General features: G+C 37.8%; 1 protein-coding gene across 3 annotated transcripts in view; it reads right to left on the bottom strand.

Annotated features, from left to right (window-relative positions):
* LOC106871477 (pecanex-like protein 4) overlaps nt 1-5050 on the bottom strand; it is a 76917-nt gene that overhangs the window by 35750 nt on the left and 36117 nt on the right. The window lies entirely within an intron of this gene.

Here is a 5050-nt window from a genome sequence, read left to right as displayed (position 1 = left end):
TATATATATATATACAGGATGTGATGGGTAAACTTTGTCACCATTTTATATTTTTAACTTCACACATGCACATTGTTTGTTTTTGATTTTGTCAACTACACAGCATAGTAGAGTCAGTTGGGCACCGTCTGTGAGAAAAACAGCACCATGACGCAATTCACTCAGCCAGAAATTTAGAAAAGACATGTACTGCTTGGCATTTGCCCCAGAAGCTCCAATACAAACATTTCAGAGAGTTTGGATGTCAATCTGAGGACATGTACCGAGAGTGATAATAATCAAACATACAGTTAACATCATGGTGTTTAGAGTGATCACTAGTGATGGTGATGTTATGCCTCCATTCATCTTCCCATAAGGCCTCAGACTAACATGGAGGCCTACATCAAATGCTTGGAGGAGTTAGTGCTGCCCTGGGTCAAGAGGACGGCTGTTGGAAGACTCTGTGTCTGGCAATAGGACTCTGCACCATGCCACACAAGCAAGAAAACCCAGTCATGACTGTCAGACAATTTCCGTGACCATATCACTCCTAACAGATGGCCACCTAACTTCCCGCTTTGATTATTATGTGTGGGGTATATTTGAGCGAAAGACCAACAAAACTCCTTGTAACACCAAAGATGAACTGAAGGCAAGGATTATGGCAGCACTCACCAAGTTAAACAAGGAGACCATCCAGAAGAGTTGCAGGAAATTCTAAAGTTGTTTGAAAGCCATGGTTGAAGCCAATGGTGATTTCAGTGAATAAATTCACTTTTTAGTATTTCAAGATATTTTTATGCAGTTTTGATAAATATATCGGTTAAAATGAGATGTCAGTGTTATTTTCATTTTTACATATTTAGATGACAGTTTATTCACTGCACCCTGTATGTCTACATATACATGCATAATCAAACAGAGTCCAAAGTGGCTGGTGTTAGTCTGCATCAGCAAGACATGCATTATTTAGTAAAATCAACAAAAAAGCACAGTGAACTTGCTGAGAGAAGTGAAAAATCTAACGTTTTGGACGGCATCTTTCTTCAGAGAAAAGTTAACAGGAGTGAAATTAAAGAGACATGTCAAAACTGCTATTTTTTTTAGAAGGATAGTAAATTACTTTTCCTAATCTGCAATATAATTTTGTCTTTAATTTTAGGTAAGCCTATTTCCTAGAAGTGCCTGTAACTGCTGCCAGTTGATGGTGTTGACTGTAATCTTCTTAGTTGTAAGTATGGGTCTTTCACACAGCCACTTGTGTGTGAGGCAATGATCTTTGATATCCATCTACTATCTTGACCCCACTTGGTCAAGGGTATCATTACTATCAGAAGGAAACCTTCCCTTTCCAACTTGCATTGTTATAAGCATACACACACACACACCATATGTATTGCATTTTATATTGTAATTTGCAAATGGCAGTACTGTTGGTTACAGTTCTCCAACTGCCAATCACTGATGCAATGCATTTTTTACTGTAAAAGTAATAATGAGCACTTGTAAAGTTAGTGTCAAAGAATTTGCCTTTGCAAAGAACTTCATCTGAATAGCACTGGTTTGTCACTAATGTTTGTATAGACAAGAGAGAAAGAAAGAAAAACAAGCAGGTAGATATATACCCACACACACACAAGAAGTTTCTGCATAGTTACTGTCTACCAAATTTCACTCACAAGATGTTGGTCAACTTGTCACTATGGTAGAAAGCACTTATCCAAAGTAATGTACAGTGGGATTGAATCCGAAATCAAGTGATTCCTAAGCAATCTTCTTCCTCTCACACTGTGTGCATGTGCACACACATGCACACACGCACATACACAAGTAAGATATATATAAAACTTACACATTCCTATGCATATAAAACCACACTTAATAAAGACACATACATCTATCTGATCCTCCCCACACCTAACTCCAACAAACTTCATTACATCCATGAATGATGATGAGGATGATGGTAGACCATTTCTAAAATTGTTTGGCTGCCATTCAGTAACCAGAATAGCATTTAGATGGTTTGTAATTTCCTTCACCAGTTCTTCCTGTTATCTATTTTCAATCTTGACCATTGCTGACCGAAAGCTAACCAATTCCACCTTGGCTTTTCCTATTTCCTCTCTGACAGACATGTCTACTCAATATTATTTATTTTGGATGTTCTTCCTGTTTGTCTCCATCAAACTCCTTGTCTGTCTGTGAGTCTAACTGTCTAACACCATTTTGTTTCTGCTTTGAGGAGATACACAGTGTGTGGTTTTGATATCCTGGCTTTCTCGGTTTCTCTTGCTGTGTAATAATTACTATCATTTTCTGTTACAGCCATTGTGTTGTCTTCTTAAACACTTTACTTCATTACAGTCTACCTAGCTGTACAATATGTACCATCACTTTGCAGTTTTAGCCATTGTGTTGTGTTTCCTCAGACAGTACACTCTGCTTTGGTCAGGCTGTTTAATTGGATAACATTCTTGTCTTAGGAGACACAACATAATGTAGTTGCACAAATTGGTGGTACTTCTTATATTGATTGAGTGACTGTGGCAATTAGTTGCAGAAATTACTGAGAAAACACTGTTCAATACTGTATGCCATGAAACAACCCTTGTTTAATCTATCAGCTGAGTAAACTTGTTTCAGTGTTGCCTGTTTCATTGTTAACTGTATAATAGGTAACAAAACATTTCAAATGGTGTCTGAATCCATCACCACATTTTGATGTTTTAGAAAATCCAGAGTACATCAGTCTCTATGAACTTGCTAATTCCTCAGTTCAAGTTTGATGGCATGAAGTTGATCAGAGCAAAATCACACCCTGGATAGAATACAACATCTATTTCTAGCAATATAGATGACCAAGTAATTATTCATGCGACAAAGATTAACAGGGATAATGTAGAATTGGATTCTGCACAGAAGCATCAATGAAAGAATGTGTAGATGTAAACTTCCAAAACAAGGATCAGTTATTGAATGACTGATCCACTCCGCTATCATATTAAAGTGGATGAGAGATTATTTTCTCTTTGGATAGACTGCTAGTCTATCTCTAGTAACTTTCGCCAGATGACCTTCATAGTTTAAAACCCGGTCAGTCTTGATCCAGTAGACCTACAATGAAGTGCAGCAATATATAGTAATGGTACAGTAGACACAAGAAGAGAGAGAGAGAGAGAGAGAGAAAGAGGATGTGTGGTTGAAGGTGATCAATGTAAGATGTAGATAAAGGGAATAGTGTTAATAATAGATAACAAGTGAATGGATTCCAGGCAGTAAAATGGATAAGTGTTATCAAGGAAAAATGGTGAAATATTCAGTCCTGCTCACATTTAATTACAGCAGCAGAACACTGCAGTTAGAAAGATGATAGTTGGTGGGGATGTCTTGAGGAGGAAATTGCGTTGGAAGGGGGGGGGGGCAGTTGTTTTTATATATATATATAGGGAGATGCACTTGCATAGCAAGTGACCTGATCTGAGATCGTGTGCTGGAACGAAAACAATTGCAGCGTGGAAGGTGTTTATAAGCCATTTAAAATAACACACAAAATCCGTTAGATTCACTTCAACATTTCTGTGATGCAGCACAGAATTTTGTCAGTGAACAGGTCGCGGTCTCAAAGCGACGAAAATATTTTGACAAATTAAATTTAAATGTTGAAGTGAATCTAACAGATTTTGTGTGTTATTTTAAATGGCTTATAAACACCTTCCACGCTGCAATTGTTTATATATATATCATCATCATCATCATCATCGTTTAACGTCTGCTTTCCATGCTAGCATGGGTTGGACGATTTGACTGAGGACTGGTGCAACCATATATATCGATATCATCATCATCATCATCATCATCATTTAACGTCCGCTTTCCATGCTAGCATGGGTTGGACGATTTGACTGGGGACTGGTGAAGCGGATGGCTGCACCAGGTTCCAATCTGATTTGGCAGAGTTTCTACAGTTTGATGCCCTTCCTAACGCCAACCACGCCGAGAGTGTAGTGGGTGCTTTTTACGTGCCCCCCACCACATATATATATATATATCCACCCATGCCAGCATGGAAGGTGGATGCTAAGTGATGATGATGATATACTTTATTTGTGGATTAACAAGGATATGATTGGTTTCATGCTGAGAATTCTCAGCAACAACGAAGACTGTCACATGGGACATTGCTACTCATCTCCATCATGGATGAAAATATGACAAAGCTATGTGAAACTGTGCAGGACTTCGAAATAAACAAATAAATATACATATCTGGGAGAATAACTCTCTCTCTCTCTACACACACACACACACACACCATTTCATCCTATGACATCCTGGGTATCCCTCATTCACAAGTTCCATCCACATTAACTCATTGACACTTCTTTATACAGCTGTCTTCATCCATATACATCATATGTCTCTACTGGCAAAGTCTTCTTTCTTGCACAAAATATCTGATTCCTCTTATGCTTAATTTTCTCTCAAAGCATTTGTACTTTTCATTCATGCACACTTTCATTACACATCCAACAGAGCATACTTGTTTCATTTCTTTTCAATCACCTCTTAAAGTACTCTGCATTCAAGGCCCATGTCTCACTACCATGCAATATCACACTTCTAACACAAGTACCATAAAATCCCTGAGGGAAAAGACCTCTGTTATCAGCAGTGGTAGAAGCTCCCTGAACATTTTCCAGTCTATTCTAACTCTGACTACTATACTTTCAGAGCAACCATCCCCTCTGTAAATTATATCTCCAAGGTCACAAATGTTATCAAATACTTCTAGTGATTGATCTGAGCATTTAAGATAATCTATTTCTAGTGTGCTCTTAGTATGTACTGCTCCAATACATCTGTCACGTATGAAGCATACTTTCTTTGTTAGTCTGCCTGTGAATCCACTATACTTCTTTTATTTAAAGTTTATATTGGGTACAAGATATGCAGTTTATACCTCCTCCTTTCCTGCATACTGAGTTAGGCTATTTCCCAGAACATACCAGGGTCCTATAAATTTGTTTCACTTCTCACTAATGCAGTGTTGTGCATAATATATATA

This window comes from Octopus bimaculoides, chromosome 6 (genome assembly GCF_001194135.2).
Source record: "Octopus bimaculoides isolate UCB-OBI-ISO-001 chromosome 6, ASM119413v2, whole genome shotgun sequence".
Lineage (NCBI taxonomy): Eukaryota > Metazoa > Mollusca > Cephalopoda > Octopoda > Octopodidae > Octopus > Octopus bimaculoides.
Note: the sequence above shows the minus strand (reverse complement) of the source record. Positions and strands in the feature narration are given on the sequence as shown.